We start from the raw sequence: 20,815 nt of genomic DNA, 5'->3' as shown, positions 1-20,815 counted from the left end.
CTCGATATCACTTGGTAATGTACCATGGGGTCTATTTCTAAGCTCATCATCTAGTTGCCCAACTTGGTTTTCTAAGTTTCTCAAGGATGTTTCTTGGCTTTCGATGATGGCTTCGTTCTTCACTGTATGCTCCTTCAACATGTTCTCAAGAGAGCTAGATTGCATTGCTTGTTTTTATGACCTTTGTTGTGGTGCTTGTGGGGGATAACCAGGTGGGAAATCTTGTCTTGGAGGCATAGAAGAATTGTTAGGGTCAGCCCCTTGATTACTCCATGAGAATTTGGGACGTTGCCTCCATGATGGGTTGTAGGAATTAGAATAAGGACCATTCCTATTTTGATTCCCCCATGTAACACACAGCTACTGGATTGGAAGGACAGTTGTCAAAAGTATGACCCTCACCACAATACACACAAGAAATGTTCTCCATCTGCCCCATTTGTGTCCCCATAGGCTGCCCCATTGAATGATTCATTCCCATGTTCATTGTATTAATCATATACAAAATAGAGGAAACTTAGGCTACCAAAGAAGTGATGGCATCTACCTCATGAATACCAGCCACCTTTCTTCCTGTAGCTGATCTAGTAATGGGCCGCTGATAGTTGTTGTTGGATATCCTCTCAAGGATTTTGTATGCCTCATTATAGGACTTAGCAAGAAGAGCCCCATTTGTTGAAGCATCATCTACCATTCTATTATGGGGGTTTAGACCATTATAAAATGTCTCCATCTGGATGCAATGAGGAATGCCATGATGAGGGCATTTGCGCAACAACTCCTTAAACCGCTCCCATGCCTTATATAAAGATTCTTCATCAAGTTGTTGAGATGAAGTAATCTCATTGCGGAGCTTGGCATTCTTAGTGGGAGGGAAGTATTTCATCAAAAACCGATCAGCCAACTCTTACCAAGTAGTCACAGAATCAGATGGCAAAGAGTTCAACCAATCTCTCGCTTTATCTCTCAAGGAGTATGGGAACAACTTCAGTCTCAAGGCATCTTTTGTAACTCTGGGCAGCTTGAATGAATCACTAACTTCAATGAACAATTGAAGATGAAGGTAAGGATCTTCTGTTGGCATCCCACTAAACTGGCCCACAGTTTGAAGCATTTGGAACATAACGTGCTTCAACTCAAACTGTGTAGCCTGGATTTCTTGGCTAATGATGTCCGAATTGAGCTCATTGAAGAGGGGGAGAGCATATTTCCTAATAGCATGATCTCTGTCATCAGCCACATTCATGACATTTTTCCCATTATTGGTAGCTACTCCCCCTTGAACTACACTCTCTTGAGCAGGTCTTGCTTGATTTGTTTCCCTTTGAGCGGCTCCCTGTTGAGCTCCTTGCTCAGCATCCATCATCACTACTCCCCTTTTTTATTTTTGTATCTTTCTCCTTCTTCTAAATGTACGCTAAATTTCTGGATCAATGGGAAGTAGTTTAGGGTCTTGATTCTCGTTCATACACAATGTAAACCTGAAATTGCACGAGAATCACCGAAGTTAGCACAAAAAAATTTAAACCAAATTGCAATATACTTAATTTCACAATAAATGACTTTAAACAGTCCCAGACAACGGCGTCAAAAACTTGTGTAAATTTAAGACAAGTGCAAGTGTACACTGTCAACAATAAGTAATATAGTAACAAGTACCACATATCTTATCCACAAGGATTGTTTTCTTAAGTTTTAATTGTGAAACTAAGTTCTAACAAAATGATTTAAAAGAACTAAGATTAATTGAAAAGATTGTGGTCTAAGAACTAAGTAATTAAATACTAATTAAATGCATAAAAACAAAAGAAACAACTCAGGAAAATTGTATCAAGAAGTAACAAATAGTATGATGGCAACTAGAATAATTATCCCCCTAATATGCAACTCTAACAGTGATGCTGGATTGATGCCGCAGCAACTGGTAGTCTAGTAGTCCATAAGTCTAATTAATTTTCACAGGCTTTCGTCAGAGAACTATGATTATAATCTTTTAATTAAACCACATATGTCTATGCCAATTTAATTTCAAAGATTTAATTCAAGCATCAATTCCATAAGACTGCATGGTAATAATATATGTCTATATCACTATAATGTTGAAATCAATGAATTCAAGCATGCACCATTCAATTTGTGTGTCAATTAAATTCAAACTTTTCAGTTTTGAATATTAATACAGCTACTTACTAATTGTGCTCAATTATTAACAAGTATTAATCATGAGATATAATTGAATGAATAAACCTCTAGTTCATTAGCATCAAAATCAAAATATCACAAGTCACATATTTGGGTTCAAATTATCCTAGCTAATTAGAGTTTAGCATATAGTTACAAACTCAAAAATAGCCCAATAAATGGAAATCATATTCTGAAATTTAACAAGAAAAATTATACTGCTAAGAGTAGAGAGAGAGGCAAGCCAATTGGAGGAAGTCTCCAAGTTGTCTTTTTCTTCTAGGTGCTTCCCTTTTTTCTTGTCTTCTTCTCCCTTTCAAGCTCCCCAATATATATATGTATATATCTCCTAATAAAACCAGGTGGCTGCCCTTCTCCTTGGTCTCAACGTGTAGTCTTTGCCAATTAGGGAAAGAGATGGTCCTTTTTGCCCCACGTGGGCCTTTCTTTTCTTTTTCTCTTATTATTTTTTTCTTTTCTTCTTTCTTTAAAGCCCAATAAATCCACAAGCTTTTAATGGCCCAAAACCCTTTTAGTTACTGCTCAACCCAAATTGCATAAATCCAAAAAGTTGAGTTGGCCAATTACTTTCCCGTGGGTCGTTGAAGCAGCTGACTAGGCAGACGCGATGCAGCTGCAATGCTGCAGCATTCCCTCCTACTAAGACCATTTAAAGCTTCAATTTCTTTCCAAATATCCAAGTCCCTACCAACCACCTTCAAAGACAAAATTTAACAATTTAGGATATATTTTTCTATCATTATACTAATATTTAATATTAACTTATTATATTTAATATATGACAAAATAAAAATAAAGACATTACAAAACACCCAAAACAATTTTTTCTTGACAAATTTATGTTTAAAAGCATAAAAATAACTCTAATTCCTAGAGTTATCAGTAAGCACAAAATATTTTTCTTTATATAACCAAGATATAACTTCCCTTTATAAACATATTGTGATCAAATCAAACTAAATAAGGAATTATATGAAATCGTTACAAAGTAATTCAAGACCTTTATTTTGAAATTCACAATAATAGGAATTTAAAAATTATGTTATAATTAAAAAGATATTTCTATAAAATTTGCCAATTTTAGGATTTACAATCTCCCCCTTTGGCAATTTTATAGACAAGGCATATCTATATTTTAAAAAAAGATCCTACATAAAAAAAGTTAGTGCTTAAATCCACAAATAGTGAAAAGAGTCTTGAAATGACCCTGCCAAATAAGGAACAATCACAGGTCATAATCAAAGCATCGAAAATCGAGTACTCTCTCTCCCCCTCGCTGTCTAAGAAAATGCCAAAGAAAAATGAAACAAAACAAAAACAAAAGTGAATGGAGAGGAACTATAATCGTCATGGTGCTAGATTGGTAGATGCATTGATGATCGCTAAAGATGCCAGAATTTGGCGACGAGAATCCTGCATGGCAGTGAACCGCTCAGAGAGATTTGTAATACCTATCTGGACAGAAGTAAGAGTAGTCTGAACAGAAGAGGAGTCAGGCCCGACATCTCTAGACCCAGAACCAACCAAATTAATGCCCTTGACATTTCTAGCTTTGGAGGTGGAACCACGACCTCGGGTCTTCATGGCTGTTAGAAGAAAAACAAAAGGAGACACACAAAGAACAAAAACCTAAAAAAAACTTGGGCACAAGTGAGCGAGAAAGAAAACAAGAAACACTTAGAACCAAAAAGCCAAAGGGAATCCAAATATATAGAGAATTCGGTGAACAAATGAGGCAAGTTCAAAAATGGGTAACTAAAAAATGTAACTGAATTTAGTGTGATAAATGCCAAAATATCTCATTTTAAAAAAAATATTTCACACCTCAAATTGGAAACTTTTGGAAGATTTTGAATATAATGAGATAAAACAAATAAATTGCATTTATTATTATTTTTTTTCAAACTTGATTTGTCTTTAGCACTCGGTCAATGAGGAATTTTATTTTATTTTAAAAATATTCTGAAAATAAAAGGTTAAATTGTCATACCATATGTGTCTATGTAAATGTCAAGTCCTATTTAAGAGAAACAAGTTAACCATTTTCTTCAAAAATTAGAAAAATGAATAATAATTAAAATACTAAGTGATAATGATAACCATAATTCAAAAAAGAATATACCAATCACAAAAAATATTTTAATCAATTCATTATGTGTATGAGTCTTACAACATTCTTACACAGTCTAGTGAATAGGCATTTGTGTGTGCATGTGTTATCAATTTGGCGTTTCTTTTTGGCCTTTTAAAGCTAGGGTCATTGCCCATGTTAGACAATTGTAGCCTTTTTCAAATTTTAGCCATAATGGAGGCTATAACTCTTATATTAATGGTAGCCCTTTACACTGGTAGAGTATCCCCCAATATAATTGCTAATTACCTGGTACCAACTTACTTAATGTCGGCTTTCACACATCAGTATAGGTAGCTCTTTTCCAGAATGGAGCCTGAAAAAGAAACTGGATTAAGGAATGCTCATACTAAAACGGACAAAATGATTTGATCAAATATAAATTGGATGGTCTATAATTTTTCAAATATGGTTTTTATTCCTCATAAAGTATAAGAATTATAACTTTCAATTTCCAGAAATTTCTGGTCTATTTCTCATTTGTTGTGACAGATTGAGAAGATGAGGCCACATGAGTCTGAGTAGAACCTGCAGAAGGGTCAGTCGTCGAAATAACAAGAAGATTTTGAGAAATAAAAATTGTTTTTCCTTTAGGGTTAGATCCATTTGATCCTAACCTAGAAAAATCACAAGCTTTTTGACCTTCAAGCAGAACATCATCCAAAACAATAGATCTATGATTAAGCATTTTGACACCTTTCACAATTTGATCAACTGCATTAGACAAACGTTTGATTTCAGAATCTTTTGCAACAATATCGATTTCATATGTTTTAACAAGAGAGTAAAGTTCTTCATTTCTCTTCTTGAGGACTTTGTTATTGTTTGCCATCATACGATTTCCTGAACACACTTTCAATCATTGATCATACATGTTCTTGAATGAATCATTCAAGGAATCCTCATCCAAATTGGATTCATCTGAATCACCATGGGAACCCTCATCTATTGAAATAGTATTTATTTAAACAAACATGGTTCTCATTCAACTGCACAGAAAAAGGTAAGCAAGAAAAAATAGAAGACAAGATTAGAAATTTCTTCCTCATCATTACTTTCAGAGTCTTGGTCACTCCAAGTGGCTACCATGACCTTCTTATTTTTCTTCAAGGTATTGGCACATTCAAGTTGAATATGCCCAAAACCTTCGCACTCCCTGCATTGAATACCTTTTTTATTATTAGATTAAGAAGTTTTTGAAAAATCATTACCTTTTGAGGTTTTAGACATGTTTTTCTTGTTACCAATCTTTTTCAGAAACTTCTTAAATTGTTTTGATAACAATATCATTTCATCATCATCTTCCTCATCTGAGCTTTCCATTTTCTCTTTGGAAGATTTCAAGGGAATCGATTTCTCCTTCACAACAATTGGATTATGTTGTTGGCGAATCTTTTGATTAAGTTCAAAAGTTTGAAAATATCCCATCAAATCCTCAAATTTCAAGGTGTCAAGATTCTTTACCTCCTCAATGGCTGTGATCTTGGATTGAAACATGTCAAGAAGATAGTTAACAATTTTCCTAACCAAAACAGAGTCAAACAACTTTTCTCCTAAAGCAAAATATTCATAACGGGAAAAATGGTGGCAAATGACAGTATCGCCCTTGGGGGCATTAAAAGATAAGTTTTGGACCTAGGGGACTTTTGGTATTTTGCTAGTTTTTGCTGGCCTTGATTGAGGCTAGAATCCTTGAGAACAATCAGAACACAAAATAAGGATAAGGCACACACTCTCTTTCTCTCTCCCACATTTGGGGGCTCTCTCTTTCACTCTTGGAGGAACTTTGGAGAACTAAAGGAAAGGCTAGGAGCTCTCTGAATTCTTGAGGTTGTAGTTAAAGGTTTGGGACTAGAACTGGATTAGGGGCAGCCTGAGGTTATGATTACACAGCTGAGGTAAGATCTATGCCCTGTTTTACTAAATTTTCTGGTTTGTTTTGGGTGTTCTAGAGTTTTGAGCTTAAAGATTGGAATTCTATATTATGCTGAGATTTCAGCTTAGTTTTAATAGTGATATGTTGGTCATACTATGTTGTTATAAGATTGGGATGTGATTCTGAGTTTGGGGAAAGTTTAGGTAGGAGGGGGAAAATTGGGTTTGCAGGTCCGAGTCGTGACCCGCATTAACTCAGAGGCTTGGAAGCCTCGGAATTTTGCCCAGGCGTCACGGTGCAGACTGACGCGCGCTACGGCCCATGTCCCTTTGATGAGAGCCCAAGGCTCTCTGATTTGAGCGTGACGCGACCCTTAAGGGCTTGGCTGCGGTTTAAATGGGAAATATTGGCCATTTTAGGGTTTTAAGCTTTGGAACTCGAATCTTATGGCTCGGGAAGGATTCTACTATCCAGTTTAGTAGAATTCGAGGTCCTAGAGGCTAGTATGTTATTCGAAGGCTTTTAATTGATATAGATCGTCATGGATATTTATCATTACATTATGACTAGGTTTTTCCGCTCAGGCTCGGGTTTAGGGATCATGCTCGAGATCGCTTTAGGTTGTCAACTCGAGACACAAGGTATGAAAACTGTTTGTGCCCGTAGAACTGTATTGTTCTTAGTATTGTATGTATGGTCATATGTGTGTGTGCGATAGAATCAGCAAGGATCGGAGACGGCATAGGCTGGAATTGGTAAGGATCGAAGACGACATAGGTCAGGATCGGCAAGGGTCAGAGACAGCATAGGCCAGGGTCGGCAAAGGTCGAAGTCGACAAGGGTCGGGATCGACAAAGGTTGGAGACGACATAGGCCGGGAATGGCAAGGGGCCAAGATCGGCATTAAGCATGCTGAATGCAGGCCACCAGGGCGAGACCCTCAAAGATGTTGTACTCACCTGCTTGCTTAAGACCGTGGACTTGGTGCCTGATAACGCACCCTGATCGATAGAGGCCGTTGTTGTGCTTATGTGGTATTTTGCTGCTGTGCCTATTGTGCTTGTTGTGCTGTTATGGTGTTGTGTTGTTGTGAATTCAGATAAGAACTTGTAGATTATTTGACGTGTCTAAATAATTATGCATTTGTTAAAGTAAATTATTATATGTTGTGCTGTGAAGTCTTCTTGCTAGGCCTCGACTCACGGGTGCACTGTGGTGCAGGTAAGGGCAAGGAAATGATCGATCAACCATGAGTTGGAGGGCATGGAGTGGTACGTACATGTTTGGCCTACTTGGCTGCCATGGCTAGGGTTAGGGTTGAGGGACACGTTGTAAATGTTTGATTTTGTTGCTTAGGTCGACTATACTCATATTTTTGGATTGTAAGTATATTTCAAAACAATATTTTGGGATCCCAATGTAACACTTTTATAACTTTAATGAATGACCAACTCTTTTATACTTAATTTTTCATTAAACAAGTCTTTCTTTTGATTTAATCACAATTTTCAGTCTAATACCTAGATTAGAGAGCTAATGACACCTTTTAAAATCACATGGTGACGACTCTAGGGTAGTAGGGTGTTACACTACTCGACCGTGGAGGCCTAGCTGGCCAGATTTGTATGCACCGCTCCAAAGCTCTCCAACTCATGGCTATTTATGTCTAGTTTGCCATTACCTGCACCATAGAGCACCCGTGAGCTGAGGCCCAGCAAGAAAAGTTTCACAAGACATGCATAACAACTACAACATGAACATATAACAACTGATATAAATAACAGTTCACATAATTAATAAATCATGGCCACACATATAATCGATAAAACGATCTCCATTACCAGCACCATATGTACGGTTGATGCCTAATAGAAGGTGTCTCTCGACACTAGGACTATGGTAATATCCGCGTACTCACAAACAATCAAGGTATGTAATAACCATACAGTATTTAACCCATTTAATTAATGCATCCATAACTACTTCAAGATGCAATAGGGCTAACGCCTGCTCTATGTGCAATGTCAAATTTTCTTACCTCAAGTCTTGCGCGAATAGTGAAACGACCCCGACCGTGATCCCTGTCCCGAGCCTCGCAAAACTGTAATAACCAAGGTTATTATTTTCTTATAAGCTCCATAAATATGATCTTAGGTTAGATTTAGTTATGACTTGAGTTGTGCAATAAAGATTATTTTAAGCTTAGATTGTTTAAGTTATGATTTTATGAATTAGAAATAATTAAAGTTTGGGTAATTATAATTATTTTAGGATATAATTAAATTAGTGTATAGTTTTATTAAGTATTTAAATGCACGTGTTATTTGATGTATTAAGAAGTGAACACGTGGAATTAAACTAAGTCCATGTATTAGAATTAAAATGAAAACCAAAATAGCTTATTCTTAGGCTTGGCTCAAAAAGAGGAAGGATTTGATTTTTTTTAAAATTTTAAAGATAGGCAAGATTAGATAACCAAGTGATACAATAGGAGTGCTAGAAAGAATCACTCAGAGATTGTTCCCATTTCACAAGGAGATAGTTCACCTTCAAACCACTAAGCAAATTATGATGAAAGCCATGGAACAATATGTTTTAGTAATTAGGCTTTTTAAGGATTTTTCTTTTGTAGTTTCAAAATTGGAAGAATTATGGGAGACTATGGATGATGAAGATAATTTACTGGTAGCCATGAGATATTATTTTCTAATACTTAGGTTTACCTCTAAGTTTGAGTTTCAATTCACTAATGAACAAAAGCATAATATCTTAATGAATATTCTCCGAGGTAGTTTCGAGGCTCATAGTAATGATGATTATGAAGAAATAGATGATGATATGTTAGATGAAGGGTTAGATATAGAAGATCCTGATTTTTAGAAATTTTACCCTAGATTATTATTAGTATAGTTTCTTTATTTATTTTGAATTTGTGATTGTAATTAGTGAATTTTTTTTTCAAGTGAATAAAGTTGTTATTTTTGAATGACATGTTTGAGTTTGATTATTTTTACAATCATAATTAATTTAGAATAAAGTCAATAAATAATGATTGAGTTCGGTGATGGTGCATACAAATCAATGGACCGGGTCCTGTATTGAGAGTTTAGGGAGCCATACTAGTGGGAACGATTTTACCGATCCCAACCCTCCCTCAATATGGTTAACTTTGGAACAACGACGATTTTCGAGCCTGAGAATTAAGTCGTATAGGGAGGTTAGAAACAAACATAGAAAATAATAAAGATGGCTTAATATTATAAGTATAGAAACACACCCTAATTTATAAAGATGGCTTACATAATTTTGTTTTCTAAGAAATCATAACTGATAGGTCCAAGTTATGTTTGCTTAGACTAAGTTTTTCCATAGAAACTTTTAGGGTAAGTTCTAGAGTGTTTCTCTCGACACTTAGAATTATGCCGAAGATTTTGCTCCGAATGTTTGCACGCACTAAAGGTAACGCCCCCAGCACCACCAATGGGATACTCGAGGCCCCTCCAGTCTGAAGAAGGGGAAGACTTGCTGCCACTACTGCTGCTAATGAAAATGCCCCACCTCCACTTGACAACAATGATGAAGTTATTCAGTTACGATGACAAGTAGAAGAACTACTGCAACAACAATGACAACCTTAGCCGCAGCCTCAGCCAACAACTCGAGCATAGCGGCCAGAGCAGAATAGGAGGATATCCAAATGGCGACTATCCGAATGGAGGATATCTGTACGAAGGAAGGCCGATGGAAAATTTTGCACCCTATCCAACTCAGTACATGGAACTAGTCTACGAGAATTTCGGAAGCGACACACTCATATATCTCGTTAGGAATGATAGAGAACTAGACAAACCTTGGGAAAGATCTAGAAATAGGTTTGTTACGGAACTGCCTTCAGGCAAAATTGTTCTATCATCACAGATAGTATGAGGAGTACCAACCAAAATCGAGGGCACAGAACTAGAAGGAGACCTGATAGAGCTAAAGATCAAGGATTTTGACGTAATACTGGGCAAGGAATGGCTAGCAAGACATGGTGCAACCAACGACTGTCGACACAAGCAAGTGATGTTCAAAACCCCTGAGGGTCTGTGTTTTATGGGCAAGGTTTTAGGACTTCGCACACCACTTATTTCATCTCTCAAGGCCCAGAGGATGATAGAGAAAGGATGTCACACATTCTTAGCAAGCGTCACAGATGTGGCATAAGAAACACCATTAAAGGTTGGAGACGTCTGCATTATAAAGGAATTTCCAGAGATATTTTCTGATGACTTACCAGGGTTACCCCTAATTGGGAAATTGACTTCACAATCAAACTAGTACCAGGACCGGGCCTATCTCAAAGGCATAATACCATATGGCACCAACTGAACTCAAGGAGTTGAAAACACAGTTACAAGAACTCTTAGACTTGGGTTTCATCAGACCAAGCCATTCGCCATGGGGAGCACTGGTTCTATTTGTGAAGAAATAGGATGGAAGCATGCAGATGTGTATCGATTACTGCGAGCTGAACAAGGTGACAATTAAGAACAAGTACCCGCTACCCCAGATCGATGACTTATTTGATCAACTCCGAGGAGCGACGGTATTTTCAAAGATTGATCTATGGTCTGGTTATCACCAGCTCAAGGTACGGGAAGAGGATATACCAAAGACAACCTTTAGAACTCGATATGGACATTACGAGTTTCTAGTTATGTCTTTTTGGTCTTACCAACGCTCCAGCCGCATTTATGGAATTAATGAATCAGGTCTTAAAGGATTACTTGGAAAAATTCATTGTAGTGTTCATTGACAATATTTTGGTGTACTCCAAGGATGAAGTCGAGCACGAGGAACATTTAAGACTAACCATGCTGCGATTAAAGGAGCACCAACTTTACGCAAAGTTCAAGAAATCTGAATTTTGGCTATCACAAGTAGCGTTCCTCGGCCACATAGTATCCAAGGATGGAGTCGCAGTAAACCCAACTAAGATAAAGGCTGTAAAGGATTGGTCAAGACCTAAGAATGCATAAGAGGTTAGAAGTTTTCTCAGGCTAGCAGGCTATTACCAGAGATTTGTAGAAGGCCTTTCTAAGATAGCCACTCCGCTTACCAACCTAACCCGGAAACAACAATAGTTCAACATGACGGATAGATGTCAAGAGAGCTTCCAATTGATCAAGGATAAATTATGCTCAGCACCAATACTTTGTGTACCGACACCCAACGACAAGTTTGTAGTATATTGTGATGTGTCGAAGCAAGATTTGGGTTGTGTGCTGATGCAGAATGACAAAGTGATTGCCTACGCCTCAGGCACCTGAAGGAATACAAGCAACACTCTACAACACATGATATGGAGTTGGAAATGGTGGTCTTTGCATTGAAAATGTGGCACCACTATCTTTATGGAGAACGGTGTGAGATTTATATGGACCACAAGATTTTAAAATATTTCTTCACACAGAAAGAGCTCAGCATGAGGCAGCACAGGTGGTTAGAACTAGTAAAGGATTATGACTGCGAAATCATATACCACCCAGGAAAAGCAATTGTAGTTGCAGATGCATGAAGCCGAAAGAGTTATGGAAATCTAGTAGCATTATTCGGAATAGAAAAGCCGCTTCAGCAAGAGCAGATTAATTCCGGAATAGAACTAGTCATTGGTCAATTGGGTAACTTGTCCATCCACTCAAGTCTATTAGAAGATATATAGACTGGGTGAGGGCATGATGACACGTTAGTATCGCATATGGCTGCAATCAAAGAAGGCAAGACTACAAATTTCTCCATATTAGGGCAGGGGTTCTTGGGATATAAAGGATGGTTGCGCTTGCTGAATAATTATGGAATTAAGATGAAGATTTTAGAAGAGGCACACACTACCCCATACTCAGTCCACCAGGGGTCGACCAAGATGACTCACGACCTTAAGGCACTATACTGGTGGTCGAGAATATGTGTCAAAATGCCTAGCATGCTAGCAAGTAAAAGCGAAGCATCAGCAACCCGCAGGCTTATTGTAGCCGCTTAGTATTTTGGAATGGAAGTCGCACGATATAGCCATGGACTTCGTGAAAGGATTGACATGAAAAAATAAGCAGCATGACTCGGCTTGGGTTGTGGTAGATAGACTCACAAAGTCAGCACACATCCTGCTTGTCAAGACTACGTACACTGCTGACCAGTATGCAGACATTTATGTTCAAGAAATAGTACGACTGCATGGAATCAATAAGACCATAGTATCAGATAGAGGATTGGTGTTTACATCGAGATTTTGGGGAAGCTTGTAGCAAGCCATGGGTTCCAAGCTAAGTCTTAGTACGACATTTCATCCTCAGACCGACAGTCAGTCCGAGCGTACTGTACAAATTTTAGAAGATATGTTGCACACTTGTGTACCAGACTTCGGAGGATCGTGGAGTAAGTATTTGCCACTTATATAGTTCTCCTACAATAATAGCTACCAGGAAACGATCGGCATGACACCCTATGAGTTACTTTATGGATGGAAGTGTTGATCGCCGTTGCATTGGGACGAGCTAGGAGAAAGAAAACATCTTGGACCCAAAGCTGTTAGAGAGGCTTAAGACATAGTGGAGCTGATTAGAAAGTGTGTGGTCGCTGCTCAGAGTCGACAAAAGAGTTATGCGGATGCCAAGCGGTGAGATGTGGAATTCAAATTCGGAGATCAAGTCTTCTTAAAATTACCTCCTATGAAGGGAGTGAAGTGGTTTGGGAAGAAAGAAAAACTGAGTCCCCAGTTTATAGGTTCTTTTGAGATATTGGACAAGTTGGGAACAATTGCATATAGATTAGCCCTACCGTCAGCTCTAGCAGATAGCCACAATGTGTTTCACATCTCAATGTTGCGTAGATATGTGTCAGACCCATCTCACATCCTCAAGTACGATACGATAGAACTCAATAAAGAATTGAGTTATGAGGAATGACCGATTAGCATCCTAGAGAAGGGGGTGAAGGAATTATGGTCTAAGAGTATTATGATAGTCAGGGTCTTATGGAGTAATAGTACAGAACAGGAGGCAACGTGGGACTTGGAGGAAGACATCCGAGCATGGTATTCGGAGTTGTATTGTAAGTAAAATTTCGAGGATGAAATTTATTTAAGGGGAGAAGATTGTAATAACAAAGGTTATTATTTTCTTATAAGCTCCTTAAATCTGATCTTACGTTAGATTTAGTTATGACTTGAGTTGTGGAATAAAGATTGCTTTAAGCTTAAATTATTGAAGTTATGATTTTATGAATTAGAAATAATTAATGTTTGGGTAATTACAATTATTTTATCATATGATTAAATTAGTGTATAGTTTTATTAAGTGTTTAAATGCACATGTAATTTGATTTATTAAGAAGTGAACACGTGGCATTAAACTAAGTCCAAGAATTAGAATTAAAATGAAAACCAAAATAGCTTTGTCTTAGGCTTGGCTCAAAAATAGGAAGGAGTTGATTTTTTCTTAAATTTTAAAGATAGGCAATATTAGATCTATTCGAATTAAGTGACTATGTGTCAAGAAGAGTTAGATAAGTAACTGCAGCTTTCGTAACTTTAGAGTGTTGTAACTTCAGGCCTAGTTTTGACTTATTTATATTACGATTTTGGAAAAATAGTATTTCTAAAACATTGTATATAATTTAATTATCTATCCAACAGTATAAAAATAGCCTAAATCAAACTTCTACAACTATAGTTACGTTAATTTTACTACAGAAGAGTCCAGAGTTACGAGATATAAGATATAAGATAGTAGTTTGGACTTCGACTAAAGTTTGAACCAAATGGAGACTATATGGCATACTTGGAGTTGATGCAGCAACAAGAAGGGAGTAAGAATAGGCTGGCCAAAACCATATAAGTGGAGGTTAGGTGTGATTTTTAAATTTAAGTTTAATAGTGTAGAGAAAATCAAGGAAGGGAGTTAGGGTTTGAAGCCTATAAATAGAGACTTACCCTTCACCATTTTTCTCACACTCAAAAGCTCTCAAAAACCTCTCATATCAAAATTCATAGTCCCAAAAGCTCTCTCAATTTTTCCATAAATACTCTACATATCCATAGCCGAAACACTAGTCCTTATAGTGCTCAGGATATTTTTCTTCTATTTTCTTTATTTTGCCTTAAGTACTATTGCCTTTCTAAACCCTATTATTGCCGAAATATTGAACCCCATCAAGCAAATATATAGCAAAAATCTACCCAAGTATCCAAACTCTTGGTGTTGTTGTTGGAAATAGACATTAGAGAGAAGACTCGAGATTTCATCATTTTGGCTCTAGGTTGAAGGTTTGACTTTATGAGGTTTAGAAAATTATTGAAAGTATAGTTTTATTATAAGGCTGTAATATAAATATTTTATGTTGTATTTAAGGTTGATTGGACGTTTTTTTATAGCAAGCAATCTCTCCTCTTTCTTTTTCTCTCCACACTCAAGGTAAGGAAAATAGGTTAGATTGTATGTGTTAAGATATGTTTATATGCTATGTTATGTTTATGTATATATGTATGTATATGTTTTATGTTGTAGTCACTTGGGAAATATAGTTGCTTAGATAAAAAATAAATTCCAACATTATTATCATTATCGTAGATTAGAGTTATGATCTAACCTACCTTGATTAGTAGACATATGACCTAGATGGTATTATCACATACTATGGTAATGAGTTAATGACCATTAATATTGTAGTCATATGTTTATATGATATACGTTTTTACGTTTATATATTTTATAGTATATGTTTTTAGTCTTATGATTTATGTTATGTTTTTGTAGATTTTCCTCGCTGGACTTTAGGTTCATTCCTTTTATTTTAGATGGTGCAGGAAAATAAAGCTTGGAAGGCGGGACAAATTCGTGGCAGCTTTGGCATGTGTATTGGGAGAGGACTGAATGAATGGACTGATGGGAAAGATCGATGATGATGTTTTGTTTCAAGTCTTTTTAATTATGTATTTATATTTTATTTTCGCATTTAATATTTGAACAATTAATTAAAGATTTTTTTTCTTTGTGTAATAACAATGGGATCTAGTATTTTGGATTTTTATAATAAAGTTTTTATTTTATTTTATATATGTATTTCAAAATAGTAGTTATGCTTAGTAGTTTTTAATGGTCCGAGGTCTTTAAGTTAGTCAGCTCATTACAGTTCAAACCTCCCCAAAACATCTAAAACATCAGAACACAAACTGATGTGTGTGGACCACTTAATGTGCAAGCAAGATGAGAGTTTGAATATTCCGTCACCTTCATTGACGATTATTCAAGATATTGTTACCTATATTTGATGCAAAAGAAATCCCAAATTTTTGGAAAGTATAGAGAATTCAAAGCTAAAGTAGAAAAGCAATTAGGTAAATTACTGAAAGTTCTTCAATCTGATCAAGGAGGAGAGCACTTAGATTATGAATTCGAGGACCAATTGCGTGAGCATGGAATTAAATCTGACCTCACTGGACCTAGAACGCCACAACAAAATGGTGTTTCAGAAAGAAGGAATAGGACGTTATTAGACATCGTTAAATCAATGGTATGCTATTCATCATTGCCACTGTCATTCTGGGGCTATGCCATTCAATGTGCAATGTACATATTGAATGTTGTTCCATCCAAGTCTATCAAGAAGACATTGTTAGAATTATAGAATAGTGTTAAACCTAGTTTACACCATTTTTCGTATTTGGGGGTGTCTAGCACACTTGCTGAAAGGAAAAACTGGAAAGCTGGAATCTCACACTGAACTGTGCATGTTTGTGGGATATTCCAAAGAGACCAGAGGTGGTATATTTTATAGTCTAAAGAAAATAAAACATTTGTATCGACAAATGCTACTTTTCTTGGAACTTACTATATTAACAACCACAATCCTCGCAGTAAGGTTGTACTGGAGGAGATGGTCTTATATCAAGTAAATAGATCACCAACTATTCACAATGAAAAACGACCAGAAGAAGTCAAAAGTTGTAGTCAAAACAATAGAGAGCTTTGTTGTAGTGAGAGGGTTGTCAGGCAGCCAATTTGATATGAACACGAAGTTCAAATGCTTTTGTCAGACACAAACATAGATGATCATTGACATATAGAGATGCAATGAAAGATTTTGAAAAATAAAAATGGCAAGATGCCATGGACCAGGAAATGGAATGGATGTATTCCAATTTCATCTGGACTCTTGAAGATCTTCTTGAAAATGTTAAACCTATTGGGTGCAAATGGATATTCAAGAGAAGAAGAGGAGCAGATGGGAAAGTGGAAACTTTTAAAGGTAGGCTTGTAGCCAAGGGTTATACTCAGTGAGAAGGGGTTGATTATGAAGAAACTTTTTCTCTTGTGGCCATGCTTAAATCCATTCGCATAATCTTTTCCATAGCTGCTAACATGGATTATGAGATATGGAAAAAGGACATTAAGACAACATTTCTGAATGGGTATCTTGACGAGACCATTTACATGTCTCAACCTGAAAGGTTCAAAATAAAAGGTCAAGACCAAATAAATTTGCAAGCTTCTTACGTCCATTTATGGACTCAAACAAGGATCTAGATCTTGGAATTTGAGATTTGATGACACAATCAAAATGTATGGTTTTTAACAAAAAGTTTACGAACCTTGTGTCTACGAACAAATCAAAGATGGCATTGTGGTAATCCTGGTTCTTTACGTTGATGCTATTCTACTGATTGGAAATGACGGAGGAACATTGAAAAAAGTAAAGAAATGGTAGCCGACCAATTCCAAATGAAAGATTTAGGAGATACGAAATATGTTCTTGGCATCTAGATCCTTCGGGATCGACAAAGGCTCTATCTCAACTTACTTATATAGATAAGGTACTGGAGCGATTCGGTATGAAAAATTCCAAGAAGAGTGATATACCAACTTTTCATGGAATTGTCCTTTCTAAAGAATAGTGTCCTAAGACACCTCAACAAGAAGAGGACATGAGACAATATCCCTACGCCTCTGCAGCAGGCAGTCTAATGTACGCCATGTTGTGTACAAGACCTGACATTTGTTATGTAGCAGGGATAGTCAGTCGTTATCAATCCAAACCTGGATTGAGTCGTTGGGTTGCAGTAAAGAAGATTCTCAAGTATCATAGGAAAACTAGGGAATGTATGCTTGTATATTTAGGTGGTGACTTAAACCCCACTGGATACACTGATTCTGATTTTCAATCAGACAGAGATAGTCAAAAATCTACTTTTGGATCAGTTTTCACACTTGGTGGAGGAGCTGTAGTCTGGCGTAGTATCAAACAAACAAGTAATACAGACTATACCATGGAAGTCAAATACATAGAGGTTTGTGAAGTAGCTAAAGAGGCTGCGTGGCTCAAAAATTTCTATTCTGATCTAAAAGTTGTTCCAAACATGGATAAGTCCACTGCTACAAAATACCCTTTACGGGACACTTTTTTAGGACTCGCACATAAATGCAAGTCCTTAAAAATATTTATGGAGTATTTAGGACACTCATTGAGAGTCCTGAAAAAACACAATTTAGGACTCGCAATAAGTGTCCTAAAAAAATATGAGAGTCCTAAAAAAATCTAGGCTAAAAAATGAGTGTTTTACTTAACAATTTTAAGGACTTACTTTGGGAGTCCTTAATACTCTTTAAGGACTCACTTTGTGAGTCCTAAAAACAAAAGGACTCACTTTGTGAGTCCTAAAAACAACTGGGCTGAAAGTAATAGTTGAAAGTAAATTATTTATATATGGTTAGATATTTTAATAATTTCTTAAAAAAAATTATAAGTTGTTAGTTTTTAAATATACTTAAAAAATAAAAACTAATATTTTTTTTTCTTAATATCATTATACTTTGTATTTATATATTTTTATAATAATAACTATATATTTTTTTAACAAATAATAATAATAATAATAACTAAACCTTATCCCTCAACCTCAATCTCACTCTCTCTCTCTCATTCTTTTCCTCAACTCAAAAACCAGCCCTCAGCCCTCCTCTTTGACGGCGTGCATGGGTCACGGCAGGTGGGTGGCTGGTGGTCGGATCACGGCGGCGGGCTCGATGCAGAGGCAGGGGACTCGGTTCTCTCACTCCTTCGTCCTCCCATCTCTCTCTCTGCCTGGGCTCGATGTCGCCTATGGGTTCAAGGGCTCGACAACGAATGGGGGTTCAAGGGCTCGACACGCGAGTGGGGTTCAAGGGCTGGCTGGGCTCGACGGTGCGGGGGTCTCAGGGGGTGGGATCGATCGTGCAAGGACGGTGCAGGGAGGGGTTCGGGTTGGGCTGGGCTGGGTCTGGGTCGACTGTGCAGGGAGGGTGGCTGGGCTCGGGCTGGGACGATGGCTGGGCTCGGCAGGGACGGTGGCTGGGCTCGGCAGGGATGGTGGCTGTGTAGGGAGGGGCTCGGGCTGGGACGGTGGCTGGGCTTGGCAAGGACGATGGCTGGGCTCGGCAAGGACGGTGGCTGGGCTCGGGCTGGGACGGTGGCTGGGCTCGGCAAGGATGGTGGCTGTGCAGGGAGGGGCTCAGGCAGGGAAGGTGGCTGGGCTCGACAAGGACGGTGGCTGGGCTTGGGGCTACTGTTACCGCACCAATTATTCCTGAAAGGAAGCTCTCACTTGTTTATTTATCAAACCTTTTTTTATGATATCAGATGTTAGAGTTAGAGGTTTATCAATTCTTGGTTTAGTTGGCTGCAACTTCATTATGAGTTTCTCTTTGTTTAAACTACTATAGACTCACATTTAAACAAATGGCTTTCAACTAATATTCAGGGAATTTTTCCGCACCTCAAGTCGATGACTTGGACCATGGAAAATTGCAGCTCGGACCAAGCAAAGAGAATGGCGGTCATCACACTAAAGGTTTGCAGAACTGGGAAGATAACTTACATGTTTTGACCTTTTTGTATTCTTTGAAATAGTATGCATATATTTTATAATAGAATCAATCTCATGTTTGATGTCTTAATCTAATTTTAAAATGAAAGGGAAAGGAAGCATATAATGTGAAATAGGGTATCTATGTGTAGCTGTGTGTAATTACACATATTTGAATATTTGATTTCATATTCAAGATCATTGACAAACTAAAGAATGGAAACCACTCCAGTATGTGTACCATATAATGTGAAATAGGGTATCTATGTGTAGCTGTGTGTAATTACTGATTTTTTTTGCAGCTTCTTTAATGGCTACTACTTGTATTTTGCTACTAGCTTTTGGTATATTTCTTGACTGGATTTTGGTGCATTTTGAAACCGGTTTGAATGGATTAATATGATTAATTTGGTCAATTCTGAATTGATTGATATTTTTGGGCTTAAAATTGAGTTTTGCTTTTGTAGGTTTTTGAAATATGGGAACTAGCAAAACGGAAGTAAATTTAAGAAGATTACTTGCTGCTGCATCTAAACAGCAGAACCAAGGAAAGCTTGTTCATGTATTCTTTTTCAACTCTCAACTTCTGTAGTTTTTGTTTTTGGTAATGGGTGTGTGATTAAATGGGTTTAAGTTTGGAATTAGCATCATTTTTTGTCCCTTTTTTCTATCGTTAGCCAATCTTTTTGCGGTTTCTGTAACTCAACTAAGTTAAATTTTATTTTTTGTATTTCTGGATAGGCTTTTGGGCCATAGCAATATCTAATAGAGAAAAAATGTGCGTCTGTATAAAGGAAGTTGAAGAGCTATGGAAGCAGGCATGAGTATAACTTAGTACTCTTTTCATGTTAACCTTTTCATCTTTTTTTTTTTTTTTATCTTTAAGAAGTTGTTCAGGGAAATGTTTTTCAAATAAATGAGTTTGTCTCTTAACAATAGAATTAGTAATTGATTTGGTAATTATGTTTCCCTTTGATCAAATGAAGGAATGTGTATGTGTTTATTCTCTAATTGCTTTAGTATTGCACTTTAGTGGAGTTTGAATATCTTAGATATTCATCCGTAGTGAAGTAGGTTCTGGGAATTCTGTATGCTGCGGTGATAATGGAAGATTGAGAACTTGCATGTCTTAGTGAAGTAGGTTATGAGAATTTTGTGTGCTGCGGTGATATATGGATGAAAACCTGTGTGTTGTTTGATTTGTTTGACATGTTGGTGTTGATTGTGACAGATGGCTAGGCTAGTAAATTAGGGGATATGCTGTCCGATTTTCTATAGATTTTTTTGTACTTAGTTTTGTGTGGAAATATGAAAAGATGACTGCCATAGTGATAAATTTGTGATCCGGATATTTAACATTTGACGGTCTAATTAATAATGAAGATGATTATAGAATTTTAAATACATACTTAGATCTGAGATAAATTTTTAATTACTAGAATAGGCTAAAAAAATTATGTTTAGTTGAAACTCACTATACATCCATGATAGGATTCAAATTAGTGATGTTTCTTTCTTAATTAATCAAGTAACTAAGTAGTACTAATATCTTATCACTTAAGCTCCTTCCCACTTGAATAATAACATCATAATAAATAATAAGTCGGCATTAAAGTTTTAACGAAATTAGAGATTAAGAGGTGGATTATTATTAAAAGGGTCTCTTAAAATATGCTTAATTAGATGCTTAATTTAGTCAAAACTATTTGATTTGAATGTAATTTGCGTA

The 20,815-nt window shown here is 36.8% G+C and overlaps 1 non-coding gene across 1 annotated transcript; it reads left to right on the top strand.

Moving 5' to 3' along the window:
- Positions 1 to 749: 749 nt before the first annotated feature.
- On the top strand, positions 750 to 856 carry LOC133827667 (small nucleolar RNA R71). Its single transcript, XR_009890318.1, has one exon. It is a non-coding gene; the product is annotated as a small nucleolar RNA R71 (small nucleolar RNA).
- Positions 857 to 20,815: the final 19,959 nt, after the last annotated feature.

This window comes from Humulus lupulus, chromosome 3, assembly GCF_963169125.1.
Source record: "Humulus lupulus chromosome 3, drHumLupu1.1, whole genome shotgun sequence".
In the NCBI taxonomy this organism is placed as follows: domain Eukaryota; kingdom Viridiplantae; phylum Streptophyta; class Magnoliopsida; order Rosales; family Cannabaceae; genus Humulus; species Humulus lupulus.
This window is presented reverse-complemented; position numbering and strand designations above follow the sequence as displayed.